Source organism: Phodopus roborovskii, unplaced genomic scaffold (genome assembly GCF_943737965.1).
Source record: "Phodopus roborovskii unplaced genomic scaffold, PHOROB, whole genome shotgun sequence".
Lineage (NCBI taxonomy): Eukaryota > Metazoa > Chordata > Mammalia > Rodentia > Cricetidae > Phodopus > Phodopus roborovskii.
Window position 1 is genome coordinate 7,439,833 of NW_026125540.1, and position 20,541 is coordinate 7,460,373.

Here is a 20,541-nt window from a genome sequence, read left to right on the forward strand (position 1 = left end):
TACTTGCAACTCCAAGTCATATCATGCTTTATATCTTGCTTCTAGGATATATCTTGCTTGCCAAGGAAAAGATAAGACATGCTTGATTTATTCCTATGACATGCATCATTCTTATAAATTACTCTGCTTGGAGCTGATTGAGTAATGGGGTGTGGAAAGCCAAGGAGTCTTTAGGGTGCTTCCCTTAATACCAAGTCTCATAGATGCCAGTCTCTGCCAATTTGAGCCCCACCTTAGTTACTTACAATTCACCTCCGCCATAGGCATTTGCTTTTGGTCTATTTCTAGAGGAGCCACGAAAGAAGCATCTGCTTAGCATTTCTAAATCCTTCACCACAGGTGTCAAAAGCATTCTCCTGTGTTGAAGTCTAATGGTGGGAAGGTCCTGTGAAGTGCTGTCTCCCGAATTCATCACAGGAGACATGTAACAACCTTCAGATGGCTCAAGACTTGCATTGTGTGTCCTGAGGAAGGCAGAAACTTCTTGTCTGCTTATCCAGGATGCATATGTACTTCTGTGTCTTGTAGGGATTTGTTCCCAAGTTGATTTTCTGCTTTCTTTTCTGAATGTCTTTGAATCATCCTATCTCAATTCTGCTTACATTATTCATCCCAAATTCCCCATAGATCTCTGATATCTGCACAAAAAAGTGATAAGTTTGCTTTGTACTGGTTGGCCTTTGGCTAGGCCTGATTTTCTGTTTGGGAAGTTTATGCAGAGGACCTTCTCTAAGTCTGAAGTGGTTTTCCAAAGAGGCATTTTTAACTCATGCTGCCATCTCCTTGACTGAGAGCAGGGACTACTAATGAGTGTGGGTGTATAGGGAAAGGATGAAAGTCAGATGAGGTACTTTTGTGTATGTTTTTATTTAGCAAATATTACTTGGGTGTCTATTGTATGCTAGATACTGCCCTAGCCATGAAATCCACATTAAGTTTGGGAATTATATGGTTTGCAGGCACCATCTAACTTTCTTTCTTTGTGCTGAACTAAAATAAAGTCTATTGTCCATCACCTCCAAGTGCAGAACCCAAGAGGAACAAAGAGGAATGGAAGACTGGAGCTTTTCTACCACTATGATTTCATGGACCAGGTCTCAATGAGGATAAAATCCCTAACCCCTTCCCATGGGTCTTAAGTATCTTTAGAGAAGCTGCCATAATACAAAGCATGAGACCTTACTTGAAACACATGTCATTACTGAGGACACTGTAGCTCACTTTGGAGAGCAGTCTGAACAAGATTGATGGTTTCTGAATCACTTAAGTTCTTAAGACAGTAGAATTAAAGAGTCTGTGACACCTTTGTTCTGTTATTTGTGACCCTTCAAAATTCAGGCCCATCTTACAGAGCTCAGTACTCTTTACTGTCCAAAATGAAACCACTGTCAACTTCTTCAAGCCATTTCATTGCTGTGTGACCATCTATGTGGAAACGGAAAAGGATGATAGCCCTTAGGTCTCCATGGCCGCTGTTACCTCATCTGTGTATTCAGTCTTTCTATTTGACAAGACTGAGAGCATGTAAATGGTACTAGATGGTCTTTGTAAGGGAAGAAAAGTGAACTTATTGGAAAAATGGTTTGGGGCAAGAAATGCTCATCAAAAGCTGTGTAAGGTGCCGGGGAGACTTGGTGTTTCAGTAACCTAGTAACTTCATCTAGTGGGTTTAAGGTTAGGGTTAGGGTTAGGGTTAGAGTTAGGTCTTGGCTATGCAAGGAATAAATCAGTGCTGATTAGAATTAGACCTAGGATAAGCCCCTAACACCAGGAATTTGCCTCTGATACACTAATGAAGGATAGTATCTTTCTGGAAAACCAAATAGAAAAACAGTGTTTCTGATGCAGATCTTCAAAGTGTCATGAAAGGAAAATTCTTAAATAGATTCAAAGTGGTGACTTCATCTAAAGTAAAAATAAGAGGAGGGTTAGTAATCTCTTGGATATTGTCACTAAAATAACTTACTGCCATCTGCAGCAGCCGCTGACCCCTTTGAAGAGTCCAGATAGTATTATGGGCAAAGAAAATATCCATGCCAGTGATAGATGCTTGACTAAAGCTCAGTGTTATTTATGGAGTTCATGGCCTTTGCTGCATATATGGCCCTTTCTTATCCCTGTCAGTCACATCTTGCATTTCATTCCACTGTGGTAGAGTGGTTGGACTTCAGATGTGACAATGAGCCATGAAAGTGGTCTATTGGGGCATGCTGATTTTCTCCTGCATAGCTTAAAATATCAGCAAAGATGAGGCAGCTGTAAGACTGGAGGCTGAGGGTAACATTTTGGAGTTGGAGGTGGAAAGCAAATAGAGTGTAAGATAAAGAAAAACAGGTGCATTATAGTCACAAATCTGTCTCAGCCCAAGGCCAGCTGGCCTCCCAAGAAAAGCTGTCTAAAGCCATTGCATTCCCTCTGTCCAATTCACTTCTTCTCTAATTGACTCTTCCATTTGATCTTAAATATTCTTACTTTATTCAAGTTGTCTTCATGGCTTTGAAAAACAGTCTCTTCGACATCATTTTATTTTGAAATAATCTGTCCAAAACATTATGTTACTTAAAATGATTTGTGTTAGCATTCATATTATCACATATAATTATCAATATCTTGTAAAGAATAAGGTTGATCTTGAGCTTTGTCAGGTAGCTGTGGGATGACCTTGAACTTATGATCCTCCTGCCTCTTCCTCTGGAGTACAGGGGATCACAACCAGGACTTCATGCATGCAAGGTGTTGTGAATTGTGTGTGAAATGTCCCTCCTGGTCTCAAACTTTGAACACTTGGTCTTCACCTTGAGGCATTGTTGGCGGAGTTGTGAACCTCAGGAGGTGGAACCTCATTGACAGAATTGGCCCACTGGGCTGGGACTTGAGGTTTTAAAACCCAGCCCCACTTCCTGTCTGCCCTCTGCTACCTGGGTGTGGATGCAACATGACCAGCTAGCATTCTGCTCTAACCACTGTACTTTCTCTGCCTGCTGCCATACTCCCCACTCCCCCCCACTGATGGACTGTATCCCTGGAACTGTAAGCCAAAATAGCCCTCTCTCCTTTAAGTTGGTTTTGTCAGAACATTTTCTCACAGTTGTAAGAAAGTAACCAAAACAACACTCAAGCACTTCACCAACTGAGCCATGTCCCCAATCACCATGACTTGTTCTAAACTTTGAGGAATGTCTAATTACATCTTATTAAAACTCTATAAAAATAAAAGGTGCTTCAAGTACAGTTCCAATGCTGGAAAACACACATATGTTCATGTTCTGCTCAGCAATATTGTATGGGAACCTGAGGTCAGTTAAGGTAGAGATATCAAGGTTGGTCAGCACTACGGCTCAATCTTTCACCTACAGGATCCAGGCTTTCACCCACAGGGAAGCCAATTAAGTATTGGTCATCACACTGAGACGGTTTTTTACCTAAGGACTCCAAAATCCCATCAGAACATTTCCAAAGGAAGCTGTGGACATTTGAATCAGATGCTGCTGAAAGGCTAAACATAAAGCAGGAGAGAGGTGCTTGTAAACATCTTAGTAATAGGGTCCTTGCTTCTAAGACATAGTGCTTCAATGGAGGGATGGGTGGGAAGGCAAACCAGTCCATTTGAGGAACAAGCTGGAGATCTTAGGTAGAGTTACTACAATAAGTGACTACAAAGGAACAGAAACTCAGGTAGTCAAAGGTATCTTGCTATATGTAGTTCATCTAAGAGGCCCATCACTAATGATATATATTATTTTTATTAAAGGAAATTAAGCATTTACAGTATTAAAAAGCAAAAAGATTTTTTTTTAGAATCAATGTCATAAACCTCAAGAATAGCTTCTAATGGTGAGGTTCTCAGGGGAAAGAGAATAGATTAGATTCTAAATACTTACAAATACTAAACATGGTAACACAACATGGTGTCACATGCCTAGCAATGCAGAGGTTAGAGGGAGAAAATCCTGAAGTTGGGGTCAGCTGGGCAACAACAAAATCAAACTGCTTAAAAGTAGAAATGATAGTTTGTCAATTGCTGAAACTGAGCTGAGACCCCCTTTAACAATATTTGTGTGGTGATATACATTAATGTGGTGAGCATTGGGTTTGAGCTGAGCCAAACAGGAAACCAGTTAAACAGAGTAAAACTGGACCACATCTTAGCAATAATGACAAATACTATTATTAAGATAACAACATGCCTGAAATTAAAATGATGAGGATAATGGCATCTCTCCAGTCTTACTGTTACCTGGAACAGTGACAGGAACACATGCCATCTCACTTTGTCTGATTAGGATCATGTCCAAACTAGCCAAAGCCAGGAGCTGCTAACTAGCCTCACCGTACAGATGCCTAAATATGTAAAATGACATCCATTGGTTCCTAGAGATGAGAATTAAAGGCCAGCAACTTCCTGATTCTATGTGGGTCAAGCTAAAAAGTATGGGCTCTTCTTTTCTGGGTCAAGTGATTGGTTCTGATTCTCCTCTGATTGTAGATAATAAGACCCCAAGCATAAAATTGACTCTTTTCTACCGTGGGCCATCACTGATCAGTATAAGTATATAACCCATGATTAATAAATACATGTTGTGTTGAATAGTTATTTTAGTGGTTTGGCCTGTCCCAATTTTATAAATTACTTTCAAAGAAAATATAAGATGTGCACAGTCTTTAATCCTGTGCTGTAAAAATCAACATTCACAAAAAAAAAAAAAAAGGAACGAAGTTCTAAGTCTTCAAGAATGTTGCTATCACAGCCTGCTTGGGAACTTTGCCTAAAATCTGAGTTCCACCCATCACTCCTATCTTCCTTCCCCCAAAGCAACATCGCTAGAGGTTAAGCTTCTCAAATGAAATCCATTGGCAAGGAAGAGCTCAATCACTGCCTGAAATCAAAGAAGATGATTATAATGGGAAGGGAAAAAAAAAAAAAAAAAAAAAAAAAAACAACCTGTGGTGGAGAACAGGTCTGATATGTTTATGCTTTCAAGCTTGCATCATTCCTGTAGTCATGGCACTTGTGTGTATTAAGTTCCAATGAGATTTATGCTATTCAGTGAAATAAGTTAAGTGCTATAATGATCCAAAATACATTCTGCAGGAAAGCAGACTCCAAAATGGGGGAGGGGGCAATGGTGAGCGATGGGGAAACATGAGAGAGAAGTAGGCACAGACACTTCCATTCGCTCAGTTAAGCTCAGCACATCATTTACCACAGTGTCTACTCCTAAAGACAGAAGGGATTTTGGTAATGGCTTATAATGTAGGTGTCCATGCCATTGTGAGGATACGTAAGAATTATGTTTGTAGGAAGAAATAAAAGATGAGAATTCAGATGACCTCAAACAGCTGAAGCAGATTCATTTAATGCCAGAGAGGTGACATCTCTAGTATTGGCCCCCAGTCAGGGACAGGACCCAGCCGCTGGATGAACAGACCTGGAGAGAGCACGGGCTATGAGCAGTAAGGCTGGGGCTTTTGTAGCTAAGCATAGAGAAATCAGAAGGGGCGCTCATTAGTGGCCAGAAGAAGTTGAGCTCATTAGGGGTCTGGAAGAGGAAGTTAGCTGCTTTCCCAAGACAAACTGTTTTGAGACTTCAGGTCTCTTGTTTCCTGAGGCCACTGCATGTCTGGGGTTGGCAGCTGCTGCTTCTTCTGCAACCCTTAGAGAGCTGGCTCCCTGGGACTTTGAGCTGGCTTTCGGGGGGGGGGGAGCTTGGCTTTGACATGGTGGGGGCGGGGTGGAGGACTGGGGACATTTGATGACTAAGGGATGAAGATAGAGCCTGTGGTGGCTAGTGTTGATTATCCTCTTGACAGTGTCTCAAATCATCAGGGCAACAGACCTCTGAGAGACACTATAAAGGAGATCCTAGAGAGGATCACTTCCGGTAGGAGGATCTACTCTGACTGTGAGCAGTGCCATCCTGTGAGCTGGGGGTCACAGTGTGAAACAGACAGAGAAAGTGAGCTAAACACCATTTTTTTAATTGAAAAAACATCTCTTTTAAAATACAATATATTTTGATTATAGTTCTCCTTTTCCCACTCCACCCAGATCTTCCCCATATCCCCACTTATGCTAATTCATACTCTTTCTTGCTCTCTACCATTAGAAAACAAACAGGCATCTAAAAAATAAAAATAATAAGGTAAGCCAGGCAGTGGTGGCACACCTTTAATTCCAGCACTCGGGAAGCAAAGGCAGGCGGATCTCTGAGTTCGAGGCCAGTCTGGTCTACAGAGCAAATTCCAGGACAGGCTCTAAAGCAATACAGAGAAACCCTGTCTCGAAAAACAAAACAAAACAAACCAAAGAAAAGCAAAAACAAATAAAAGATAAAATAAAAATCAACCAGAATGGGACAAAACAAATAAAAGCAAACAAACAGAAAAAGGCATAAAGAAATAAATCATGGGAAACACATAAAGACCCAGAGAAACACACAATTGCCCACACAAAAATTCCATAAAAACAAAACTGGAAATCATGATATATAAGCAGAAGATATGTAAGGGAAAAAATCTTTAAAAAACTAAGGAAAAAAGCTCAAAGCCTTATGAGACAACAACAAAAACATCTTCATAATGCCATTGAGTTTGTTTTGTATTGACTATGGGCCTGTCCTTAAATGTGGTTTGATACCCAGTGAGACTCTGTTGGAGAAAGTGAATTTTTCCTCTGCAAGCCATTATCAATTGGAGTTGGCACATGAGCTAAGTTTGTTTCCCCTCTCAGTGCTGGCACCCCCATTTGGCTTAGACCTATGCAGGCTCTGTACACACTGCCACAGTGTCTGTGAGTGGTCAGTCTTGTTGAGTCTAGAAGGCATTGTTTCCTTGTTGTCTTCATCTCCTCTGGCTCTTACAATCTTTTCTACTCCATCTTCCACAGAGTTTCCTGAGCCCCGAAGCTGAGGGTGGGCTGATGGAGGTACCCCTTTTATTTTTGGTTGTGAGCCTAGCCTTTAATGGCTGAGTCATCTCTCCAGCCCAGAGGTACCCCTTTTAGACTGAGTGATCTGAGGTCTCTCACTTTCTGCACATTGTCTCTATTTGTTCCTATCTACTGTAGGAGCTAAACTTACCCTAGACAGAAATAGTAGATTGTCCACCCAAGCATCCCCACCAGTGTGGGTGTCCTTGAAACTCTCTTCCTGCACACAGTAGTTATTTTAAGATTTCTATTGCTTTGATAAACACCTTGACCAAAAGCCAGTTGGGAAGGGAAAGGTTTATTTGGCTTGCATTTCCACATTGCTGTTCATCATCAAATGAACTTAGGACTGTAACTCAAAAAAAAAAAAAAAAAAAAAAAAAAAAAAAAAGCAGGAACCTGGAGGCAGGAGGAGCTGATGTAGAGTCCATGGAGGAATGATGATTACTTGCTTCCCCTAGTTTCTTTAAACTGCTTTCTTATAGAATCCAGGATCACCAGCCCAAGGACAGACTCACCCACAGTGAACTGGACCCTCCCACATAAATTTCTAATTAAGAAAATTCCCTATAGACTTGTCTATATCCCAGTTTATGAAGGCATTTTCACAGTTGAGGCTGTACCCAAATGACTCTAGCTTGTGTCAAATTGTCATAAAACTAGCCAGCACAGTTGTCTATTGTCTTAAGCCTTTAGGCTTTGATACTTGAAAAGATCGAAATCAAGCACTGAGTGTATGTCAAAGAATGCTATGTGACAACTTCCTCCATGGTAGACTAATTCATCTCAGAGAAAAGCTGGCTGAAGCCACAGGATGTTCTAAGAGGAGGCTAAACTCTCCATCCTTCAGCGAAGCTGTTTAAGCTCTGGGAGAAAGCAATTCAAAGGCTTCAGGAAGCATATGAAACTGACCAAATTCACTAGGTTCCTCCCCTCCCAGGTTTACATAAGCGGTAAGAACTGTGTAGAGACACTCAGACAAGCTGACCTCCTGGAAATGATACCCTCCAACCCTGCCAGAAGATTGTGCAGTTTTTCCTTGCTTTCCAGCCTTGGTAAGCCATCATGCTGGGGTGGGCTTTGGTGATGCAACTTTCTTCGAGTCACTTCTGCTCCTATAAGTAACCCCTCAGCCATAGTCCTGTAAGTAACCCCAACAGAACTCATTTGTTTCCCCAAATTGAACTTTTGTTGTTCCTTACTAATGTTTGTCCTTGGTTCCCTATCTGGGATGAATAGACATTTGGTCACATTTCTCCATGAATAGTTTCACACAACATAGTATGTGTATTTACAGGTTTTAATATGTCATCATGAGATAATTATGGGCTGGTCTTGGGGACTAAATGGAGGGAAAGCCACTAAGAGAAAAAAACCAGCAGGAGCTGGTTATCATGGGTGGGGGCCAAAAAACTGTGTGCCCTCCTGAAGGTTTCTCCTCTGAGCTTTGAAGAGAGACACCCACACTGTCAGCGCTTCACAAATATTAAATGTCCTCCAGAGAAAATTATACTTGGGCTAAGTAAGTTCATGTTGTTTGAACATTTTTCAGTTAGTTAGGGTGGCACCTACTGGAAGCAAACATCAAAAAGTAAGGATGACATGTTTCTTGATTAACCAATGTCTACATTGCCAAATTAATTAGCATTAACCGAACACTCATTTCAGAAATACCATTTTGATTTTACTTTGGTCCAAGAGTCAGGTTGACTTAGACACATGGTTGTCAGAGAGCTGTTGATTTTAACTTTGGAATATAGTCACAAAGTCACTGTAGCCATGCATTTATTTTGCACAGTTGTGACTTGGTCCCAGAAGATAGGGAACTCTTTAACAGCCAGAAGCATCCTTGTGAAAAGGTGCTTGTTCAGTGTAGTCCTAGGAATGAGAAAGTTAACTGAAAAAAATATTAGTCAAATAAATAGAAGAAAACCTTTGTAGAAAATTAAATTGCATTTTTTTTTTGGTTAATTCTTAGAAATTGAGACAAAAAACATTCTTAAACATTGCCCTGAAGGTCCACCAATAGAGTCATTGCAACAAAAAGAAAGTAGAATTGGGAGGCAAGGACTCCCTACCCCACCCCTTTCTGTTCTCATGTTTTACAAGATGATTCCAAGCCCAATTAAAAATTAAACTTGGGCAACTGCCTTTCTTTTCAATGAGAGTGTCTAAGGAAAAAGAAATCCCCAAGTCTCTGTAATTAGGGCTCATATGTCAGCAGCAAGGATCATGTCATCTCCACTCACATCACATGAGAACAAAGTCCTTTCAAGCATTCCAGAATGTATATGTTACCCTTGCATTCTAAGCATGAAAATGCCCACAGACACTCATGCCCTTTCCAACACACAGCTTGTGCCTCCACACCCACATGTAATGCTTCTGTTTCAAAGTAACATTGCTTGAAACCACTTTTCAAAGAAATCTCTCTCTGGTTTTTTATCTCTAGATATTTTGGGATCGTTCTGGGAAACTGTAGTATCAAGAATCCTCATTTGACCTCCTTTCAAAGCATCTTAAAAACTTAACGATGGCTTGTTTAATTCAAGTCATTTAATTATTCTGACTATACTTGAATATACTGAACATAAAATTGTGGAAAATGAGTGCAGAATTAGCATATTTAAATTTTAAATAGTTTTTTTTCCAGTACAGGAAATCCTGAGTCTTACACTTGCTAGCATGTGCTCATCTACTAAGTTATATCCCCATCTCTCAAAATTACAATTTTATTAAGAGGCCCTGATACCAAACACTTACATGGAGTTTATGAGCATTGGCAGCATGGACCTAAAACCTTCCATAGTTGGAAGTGATACATGGGCTTCTGCCAGTACCTCCATCATGAATCTAGACTCTCAGGAAGCTAAGGAATGAGGTGGAGCCAGCTGCCTTAGTTCTAGCCCACATACCATTTTAAGAACTGTCCGGGTCAGAAAAGGATTACAGATACACAATAAGAACAGATTTGGACAAAGAAGGCCTTTAAATGGGTCACAGTATGTTTAATAAATGTTCATGGGCTTGGAAGAGAGAGGATATAAGATAGAAAAAAATTAAAATTTGAGCTTAGAATACTATGGTCCTTGGAGCCTTTAGCTTTTTCAGTTTTGAAAGACACAGGCATAATTAGCTCAAAAGAGAAAGATTTATTCCTTTTTCTGTAGATTTATTTATTTTATGTATCTGGGTGTTTTGTTTCCTTATGTCTTCTGTCTGTATACCATGTGTGGGAAGTGCCCAAAAAGGTCACCAGATGCCCTTGAACTGTAATTATGGATGGTTTTGAGGAATCATGCAGTTGCTGGGAGTAGAACTTGGGTCCTCTGGAAGAACAGCCAGTGCCCTTAACCTCTGAGCCATCATAATAGCCTCATTTATTCCTTTTTAGAATTAGATGTTGCTATGTGTTTTAGCCTAGCCTCAAATTTGTGATCCTTCTGCCTTAGCCTCCTGAATGCTGGCTGGGATTATAGGAGTTTGGTCCCCCCCCCCTTTTTTGAGACAAGGTTTCTCTGTAATGCTTTGGAGCCTGTCCTGGAACTTACTCTGTAGACCAGGCTGGCCTTGAACTCACAGAGATCCATCTGCCTCTGCCTCCTGAGTGCTGGGATTAACGGTATGCACCCCCAGTGCCTGGCTAGGAGTTTGCCATTACCATTTGGTTGCTCCCTTTTCAAATTAGCCCAATTAAGGCTGTTTTTTACAGGTAAAGCTGCAACCTTCAGAATCCACCTGTACAAGGAGTTGTAACACAGAAACGATGGCTCACAAATTAATCTGGTCCTGGTGATGACTGACAAATGGGGAACCTGCATAAGATTGAACTGGACGCCTTTAATATAGGTGACAATGTTGCAGCTGGGACAATATATGAGACACTGGCAGTGAGTCCAAGATCTAACACTAATGCACAAACTGACTTAGTGGAGACCATTTTATATGGGGAGATACCTTGTCCAGCCTAGACACAGGGGTGCAGGGGTGGAGAGGTGCCTTGGTTTTGCCTCAAAGAGATGTTGGGACAGATTTAGTAGACTTCTTAGGGGAGGCCTTACCTTCTCAGGGGAGCAGTTGGGAGGTAGGGGGGAGAGTGGGAGGAGAGGAGGGAGGGGAAACTGGGGTGGGAATTAAAAAATAAATTAATTAAAAAAAATTTTTAAAAGAACAAAAAAGAAATTTATTCCACTCACATAACTTTAAAGTTTACATTGGTGTTACCTGTGACTCAGGCTAGTCTTGAACTCCTGATCCTCTTGCCTCAGCTCCAAGTGCTGGGATTATAGGAATTGCATCATCATACCTGGCTCCAGCCACCTTTTAATCTCTTGGACAGAGAAGGTGTCAGTGGGTAAAGGTGCTTCCTTCAAAGCCTGAAGACTTCTGATCCCTGGGATTCACTTGGTGGGAGGTGAACACAGACTCTTGCAGGATGTCCTTTCCTTTCACCAATGTAGTGCCCACACTACAATCTGTTCCACTAATTGGGTGAAGGCCTAGAGATTGAAATAAGTGACAAGACAATCGTTCAACAGCAGTGTCAGAATGCTGAATGCCATTTATTGAGGTGAAGGAGCAGGCTTATATACTGACTCACAGCCCAGTGGAAATCAACCCAGGGTTTAGAGTGTAAGTTTTCAGGCTTGGCTCCTCCCCAGAAGATGTGTGTTAACAAATCAGGAAGAGTACCAGTAACAACCCTGGTGCAAGATGTTCTAGTCAACAGCTTCATGCTTGCTCAAAGTGCCTTGGGGGTCCATACAGGGCCCTATAAACAAGGCTCTATTTTCTGGTTATTATGAAAAACATTGTAATGACATTTGATGATGGGAGATGTCATTCTGTAGTATGTTTCTCTTATTGGTTGATAAATGAAGCACTGTTGGCCAATAGGAAAGGAAGATAGGAGGGACTAGGAGACAAGGAGGAAAGAGGAAGTAGTAGGGAGGAGTCAGCATGGGGAGACTGGAGAGAGCAGAACACCAGCCCACTCTCTGGTAAGATGAGACCAAGTGGAAATACTTAGATTAATAGAAATGGGCTAATACTTAAGACAGAGCTAGCTGATATGAAACAAGTAACTGGCCAACAGCGTTATATCAAATACAGAGTCTCTCTGTGTTATTTGGGGCTGACGCCCGCAGTGGGTCCAGGCTGGCAGGAAAAACCTTACTCCTTACAAACAACTCTGGTGCAAGATGTTCCAGTCAACAGCTTCAGGCTTGCTCAAGGTGCTTCGGGGGTCCTCGCAGGGCCCTATAAACAAGGCTCTATTTTCGGGTTATTATGAAAAACATTGAAATGACATTTGTGTATTATTTTGTGAACACTTGCTCACAGGCAAGGTCTGCAGATCTTGTAGTGTTTCTGATGACCTCTCATCTAAGGACTGGGACTCAGGACTCATCCCCACTCCTTGTCATTCCCAGCCTGTTCATTCTCCCTCTCAAGACTGCTCTCCTGTAGGTTGCATATTGCTTGGAGCTCAGGGCTGGACTGGAGAACTGTCTTGCTTGGGTGCTTCCGACCTGACTTTTAGTAGACATTAAGCCATAGTTTACAAACCCTCCTCTAGATGCCAAGAAGCAATGTGAGAAATCCCATTCATAGGGATTCTTGTATGTAGAATCACAATTATTTAAGTTAAGTCAGAAGAAAGTTTGAAAAGAGTAACCAATTTAATATTTACTGGAGCAGTGTGCATATGAAAAATTTTCACCTTGTCATTATTTAATGTGTATATTTGAACACAGAGTGAGCTGTTTGGATAGGTAGACCTCAAGACTAGTTATTCTGTTGTCTGCATTTTTATCAATGGCACTTAAGGTAATGCCTTGTGTACATTAAGGATACCCGATGAATGTCTGCTGAGTTTGTTAATGAGTGAATGGGACACTCATTTTCCCACAAGGCAGACGTTAAGACACAGCAAACATTTTTCTCTGTCATTTGTCAGTAAGTGTCAGCTGCAGCTGGTCAGAGAACTGACAGATGTATGGAACACACACAAGTATCAAATGTCTGACTGTATTTGGGAGAGTGGGGCTTCAAATGTCAGAAGTCAGGTGCAAATGAATTGCAAAGGCAGTCCAGAGTAGTTAGAAAATATGCTTTCTTCTCCAACTCTATGTGTCAGGAAAAAAATGCCATAAAAATCATAATTGGAAATCTATAACAGTGAAGTGATTTACATGAGATTGAAACAAAAATACGTAATATGAAAGCACTGTATTGTGGGTAATTTGTTCAACTATCTCATTAGCAAAAATATAATACAAATGCAAGAAAGGTCTTTCATGGGATAATTGTAGTGTGAATTGAAAACAGAAAATCTGCCCTTATTTATTTTTAATTACCACCTCCCAAATTTATGTCACCTGAAACTGAAGACAGGCACAGTTTAAGAAGGCAGCTAGTGAACAAAGCAGAGAGGGGAAAGAAAAGGGAAGGGAAGGGAAGAGAAGAAAAGAGAAAGTGAAGAAGAAAAGAAAAAAGGAGAGCACAAGGTCCAAGCATTTGCTCAGCAAGGAGAAAGGAGGTTGAATTGGTGTGTATGCCAGAATCAGCTCATGGCTGGCCCTGGCCAGATTACAGGCAACCCTCTCTGTGTCCAGATTTGGTGTATGTCACAGTGACTCCCGCTCAAAGGCGACACTTTCACAGACAGGTGTCTGGAAACAGCAGTGATCATGGATACCTTGTGTGAAGACAACAGAGTTGGAATGCAGCTCCTGTGGCCATGTATGAGGGTGAAGGAGTCCCTGTGTTGGGAGGAAGGTGATGATTTACACTTTTACTCAGTTGTATTAGGTTTGACATTACTGTGTAACAAGTTGGTAAGACTCCAAAGTGCATTTGTTGCAACAACAGAGCTGATTCTTGAGTTAAGAAAGGAGTTCTGAAGCTTAAGTAAGCATTTGAGAAGGTCTGCTCTCAGACTTTGATTCCAAACTCTGCTGGGGAAACACACAAACTTGAGGGGCCAGCTGTCTGTGCTGGGTGAGCTTAAGAAGTGGTGGAGTCCTGGGATGCTACAATAGTACACATCCACTGAGACACTCAATATATGCTTGACTGCCTTGTATTTGGAACACTGTCCAAGCTCTTCAAGCCTGGCTAATTGCTAGTGCACCAAGTCATCTCTTGATATGTGAGGTCCTAAAGAAATCCTAGCTCATCTGTCTACTTCTTATGTCATGTATCTCCAATGGGAAAAGAAACATTTTATATCGTACCCTACTTATACTTTTCATACCACACTAGTAGAACTATTAAAAGCTTCAGATAAAAGGCTTTTAAAATATCTTCATGAATTTATTCATATTAAGCTGACACTTGACAAAAATCTTAGTTTTAAGTTGTTAGGAAGGTATAATTTCATCCTTGAAATGGATTGATCTATTGTCCATCTATCTGCCTATCATCTATCAATCCACCTATCACTTATCTATTATCTATACATTATCATCTATTGTCTACTTATTATACATTGTTTATCTGTCTATTTATCTATAATCTATTTCTTCATTCATCCATACATACATACATCACTTTTCCCTTGGAGATTTAGGGTTTACATTTTTATGAATTTTATCTATTAGATAAATTAATGTCTATATACATTATTGATTCATTTTAGGTAAAGGATATTTACTGAATCCAGGAATTTTATTATGAAACCATTATTATTATTTTCTTTTTGGAATTAATAATAATAATAATAATAATAATAATAATAATAATAATAATTGGCTTCCTGCTTGCTTCCTTCACAGTCCAGTATGGGAGGCAAGAGCCAGTTCTTCCTTGCCACTCCCACTCTTCTGAGACTCTTAACTCTCTGGTATCTCCAGTTGCTTGTTAGTCATAGACCACACGATCTCCATTGCTCAGATCTAATCACGTGGTTCATACTCTCTGGAATTTGAGAACACTCTTTATGTTGTATCATGGACTAAACTATGTCTCCACAAAGTTCTTAGCTTGAGATTTGGAGGGGGAGTATTTAACTATGTAGTTGAGGTTAAAAGAGGCCGTAAGGACAGGTCCAATAAAATGGAGAAAAGGCCACAGAGAAGAAGAAGGCAAATGTCTCTGAGCCAAGTGGGGTGACTATCAGGGCCACTTGCTGACTTCCAGAACTGTGACAGATAAACTTCTGTGAAGTTACCTAACCTATGCTTTTTTGTTTTTCCCCCTTTTGAGACAAGGTTTTTCTATGTAGCATTGTAGACCAGGCTAGCCTCGATCGAACTCAAATAGATCTGCCTGCTTTTGCCTCCCCAGTGCTTGGGTTAAGGATGTGTGCTGCCACCACCGGGCTCTAATCTGTGCTTTTTATTTTGGGCCCAGCTGACTGATACTTAGTCACCTAGGAACCCACACATTATTTTAATCATAAAGGTACTAGAAACCCCTTCTCCAGGTTATAAATTTGCCTTTCCATTTATTCCCACCATCACTGTCAGTGCAATCCTTTCTCCAAACAAACACCTTCCCAGTCAATGGAAGCTTCCCAGAAGATTGTCTAAAATGTGTGTCTCATCCATGTGAATTTTGACTTAAAATGTTTCGAGTATACAGACATTTGGACAAATCTTAAGCCACCAAATAAGTATGATGATCTTAAGATCCAATGCCTGCCTACCTACCAGCTGTCATGCTCCACCACCCCGAATAGCTCTCACCTTCCAGGTTGTTAGAATGGAAGGAAATCCCTGAACAGAGTTGCTGTTTCTCACCTGGCTCTTCCCTTCCATGGAGTAAGACTTGACCCACTATGCCTGCCCCAAGCTTAGCTTAGGAGCTTTTGCCAGAAACAGTGTCTCTAACAGCATGTCCTCTCCCAAGTTCTAATTTAGGCCTTCTTTGTGAGATTCAGTATCAGCCTGTCTCTGGAAACTAAGACTTATCAAGTGCCACGTGTCATTGTCAGTTTGTCTGCCTTTCTCACTGTGCTGCGGCTTTCATAAGGATGGTTTTGATCTCAGAATAAAGGCTGGGTGACTGTTTTTTGACTACATGCAGACTACACCTAGCTTATCGCCACCTCAGTAGCTTTCAATCAAGTGGTATAAAATTAATTACAAAATGGAAATAGAAAAGGCTATTCAGCATTACGGGAATGAGTCGGTTCAAGCGTCTAGCACTTTCCCTGCCAGGTGCTCTTTAGTTGGATTCCAGAAGCGGAAGAGGAGATGTACCGCCACCTGTTTTTCTTGGAGCCTAACGGTTGGTGTTTATGTTGAAAGTTGCTACATCAGTTTCTTTGAAGAGGCTAAATTCCATTTGTGCATCTCATTAGGCAACTACATGAATGGGGAAAGTGGGATTGTGTGGTCTGTGTCTTTAAAGAAGGTGGTGGGTGGCATCTTCTGTTAATCAACACATCCACTGCCACCAGCAGCTCAGCCCAGGTCTACCACAGCTTGAAAATGATGAGTTTCTAGACCACCTGGGTTTAGTAGTTATGCTCCACTCCTACAGAGGGCAGAACTAAGAAGGAAAGAAAAATCAGTGAGCCTAGTAAGTGCATGGATTCAGTCCAAAGGAACAAATATTAGAAACAGGTGTGAGGTGTTTTCTGGGGGAAAAATAAAGAATTAATTCTCCAACTGGAAGTAAGCTGTACTGTTTTTCCTAAGAGTTAGTGGCCTTTAAACATTTTGACAAAGGAGTTAATTATAAACTTAACCATTGTTTCCAAATAGCGGCATAAAAACATTTAGGGTGATTTTAAACTCTGTAAAACAAAATGCTTTATTTCCCTTGTACTTTCCAATAATATTGTGCCCTCCCTTCATAAACTTAGATGTGAGGTACACTTTAGTGTGTGAAGCAAATACATATGTATTCTACTGTCTCTTACATGCAAAATATGCTTTATACTGACTTACATGCGAAGCTTATAATTGGCATTCACTTTTACAGCAAAATGTCAGAAAACAGCAATTCTGATGCTTAGCTTTGTGCATTTTATTATCTGCCTCATTCTGGCACATGTTTGGCCTTGTGGCAATGGGTACATTCTTATTAACCATTTGAATGACAACTTATTCCTTTGAGTATTTAGTTATTACATACAGTAGATGGAAAAGATTGTGCCAATTACAAATCCTCTTTTAAATAGTTGTTATTTTTGATGGTCACATGGCAATACAATTCATTTCTCTATTCTTCATTACTGAATTATAAAAATGTTATCTTTGCTTGCTTGAAAACATCCTGCAAAACATAAACATAATAGAAATAAAATACACATGTGTTTTATTTGGGGTGTGGTTCGTTAGTAGAGTGCTTGCTTATAATAGACTAAAGTATTGAATTTGGTCCCCAGCTCTGCAGAATGGAACCCTTTGGGGGAACACTTCTAGGGAGAGCCAGGGTAAACTACAAATAGTTCAGAGAAATGAATACTAACCCAGCAGACATTCATGTCTGGTCCTGATATAATAGACATCACTTCTTTGGGTTTTAAAAGAACATTTTCACACACGGAATTTCACAGGGTTAGTTAATAAATATAATTACAGCAAGTTAGGCAGCCGTATCATATCCTTAGTTTTTCTCCTTGGTTTAACTTTTAAAGCCCAGTGGTGACACATTTCATGGACCCCTCACAATAGAGGGCATTCTCACTGGTTGATATAAAGTGGCCTCATTTCACCAGTAAGGCACTGCAGTGTTTATTTGCTGGTTTCTTGTATGCATTCCAAATAAAATTGTAGACCCTATCACAAGTTAAATTGAGCAAAGGGCTCAGAGCTTCCTATTTATTATTATTATTATTATTATTATTATTATTATTGTTATTTTAATGTACATCAGAGTTTTTGCCTGTATGTATGTCTGTATCAGGGTCTGAATGTCAGATACCCTGGAACTGGAGTTACAGACAGTTGTGAGTTGCCATGTGGGTGCTGGGAATTGAACCTGGGTTCTTTGAAAGAACACCCAGACTCTTGACCTCTGAGCCATCTCTCTAGCCACAGAGCTTCCCATTTTTACTCTGAACTCTCACCCTATTTCTCTTAGCCACTGCCTTTGATCCCTGAGAAGAACATTTGGTGGCTTTTTCCTGCATCTTGCCTTCTGGGTCTCAGTGGTGTTAAAATGCATGTGTGACATTAGAAAAGCAGTCATGTGTGGATCCTCTTAATCCTTTGCCTCCTCATTTCTCCTTGTTCTGCTTCTCCCTGACCAGTTCCCATGTCTGCTAAAGCAAGGGTATGTGCAAATTATTTCTGTCTTCGTGATGAAAATATTTGAAGCAATAGCTGAAAGCATCCTTGGAAGACTAGGCTGTGCCTTGAATGATTAACTGCTGTGGGCTGAAAGAGGGGAGGGCCTTCTTGTGTTGTAAAGTGGAGGTGTGGAGTAGATTAGGAAAAGGACTGAGGGCTCTTGCTGATTCTGCTTGTAAAGGAGAAATAGATGGTCTTGCAATTCTTAGTTTGGTCAGTTATACTGCTGGTGAGAAATACATGTTAGAAGGCACACCCATGATACCTCAGCAATATGGCTGCCTAAATAAGACCAGAATAAAGACAGTAACAACAGCCATGATCATGTGGGAGAGGGGAATTTTACAGCAATTAAGGGCTCAACAAAGAGCCACTAGCAACAAACGATTGTGATTGCTGGAATAGGGAGACTTTGTCTTTCCCAGGCAAGAAGCCCTTAATTGTTTATATAGTACCAAGTGATCAGTCCTGAATTCATATATATATATATATATATATATATATATATATATGTATATATATACACACACACACACACACACATATACATATATATATATATATATATATATATATGCACCACTACACTAAACAGACTCAGCAGGTTTTGTGTGCATATATATGTATGCATACATATATTCATATATATACGTCAGAGAAAAAAGATCATGAATTTGAGAGGGAACAGGGGATTGGACAGAGGAGGAAATGATGTAATTCTATTTTTATTTTTTAAAAAATTGCAAAAATAAGAATAATTTGAATGAAGAAATTTTAAATTACGGTGAAAAGTGAGAAGTTGGGAAACAAAGTATGGACAAAGTGGGGACTGGGAGACATAAACATCTCAAAACAAATGTTTTTTGTCCATTCTATGGGCTAGTGTTTAAATAGTATATCTCATACAAGAAACAACAGAACGAGACTAAGAACTGGTCAGACAGCCTGTCCCTGTGCATTCGAAGACGTATAAAATGGTTTACTTTTTACAGGTGAAACGTCTCCCTCCATTTTCTAACAAGGACCTTAAATATTGCCACAATGATGTGAAATAAAAACTACCTTCCTGATACCGCCTATCAATGTTTTCTATCTGAATGATAATCACCTCTGTGGCAGGCTATAAAACAAGGTAGTAACTTCTCATTTTAGTTAATTAATACTGATGTAGAAAATCTTGACATTCCCATTCACAAGCTTTATTTATAACTGTCTCTGTGTATTTTAAAATACAACACAGTAAACTAACTTTAACTAAATATTCAAATTTCAGCCATTTAGGGAGTAAGCAAGATCATATAAATATAAAATTAAACACCAAGCAGTATTAGACAGCAAACTACAGTGTTTCTTTCAGTGTGGGTGGCTCATGTGGACATCGATTTCTTATTTGTTTTATTATTATTGTTAAAAAAGAGAAAATTATAACTTATTTCAAGTGACCATGCTTGGGACACCCACAGCGTGGCATGATCAAACTGTTGCTTGTTTGCCAACTTTACCCCAAGGATACTGTTATCTCACTGGAGAAGTCTTTTGTTTCTTCCTGCAAGGTCCTTTATTCCCTGTGTGATGTTCCCATGGCTTAAAAGAAAACTCTCGCCTTTTAATGCACACATTCAATTCAAATTTTAACATAAACACAACATTGCATATACTTAGGCAGTACCATGTGATAGTCTGGTACATGTACGTTCCATGCACTGTTCAAATGGGGCTAAGCATATTTCTCATTAGTTATAACTTCCTATGGCAGAGTTATCTGAAACTCACTTGGGCTTAAAAACAAAAAACGCACCTATATAGCACATTGCTGCTATTTCTAGTGAGGTCCCCTTTTCTCTTGCTGTACCTCAGAGCCCTTTATCTTTTGTTCTTTTTCCCTTCCTCCCCAGTCTCCAAAAGACCTCCCTCCCCTCTACACTACACTCAGGGAAATTAACTTCCTCAGATTCCTTCTCCTTCTATAAAGAAAGTCATTGGTGGGCACCATGCTTGCCTGCAGTTGTTACCTAACTCCAGAATTCCAAAATATATACTGACTGTTTTCATCAGGTAGCAAGAGCTAGAAAGAAACCAACTTGCGTTTCTTTCTGTCTTTCTTCCTTCCTCTCTTCCTCCCTCCCTTCCTTCCTTCTCTCTTTCTGTCTCATTCATTCATTCCTTCGTTCCTTCCTTCTTTCCTTCCATGATTTTTTAAACATTGTTGTCTTTTCTTTCTGCCCGGAACATTACAATCTCAAGTTGATAATCTTTCTCATTGTCTGTCATCTGTCTTGTCTGTCTGTCTGTCATGTGTCCTTGACCATTCTGTTTAAAACTTCTTCTCATACAAGCTATGATCAAGTTTAAATGATAGTGTGATGT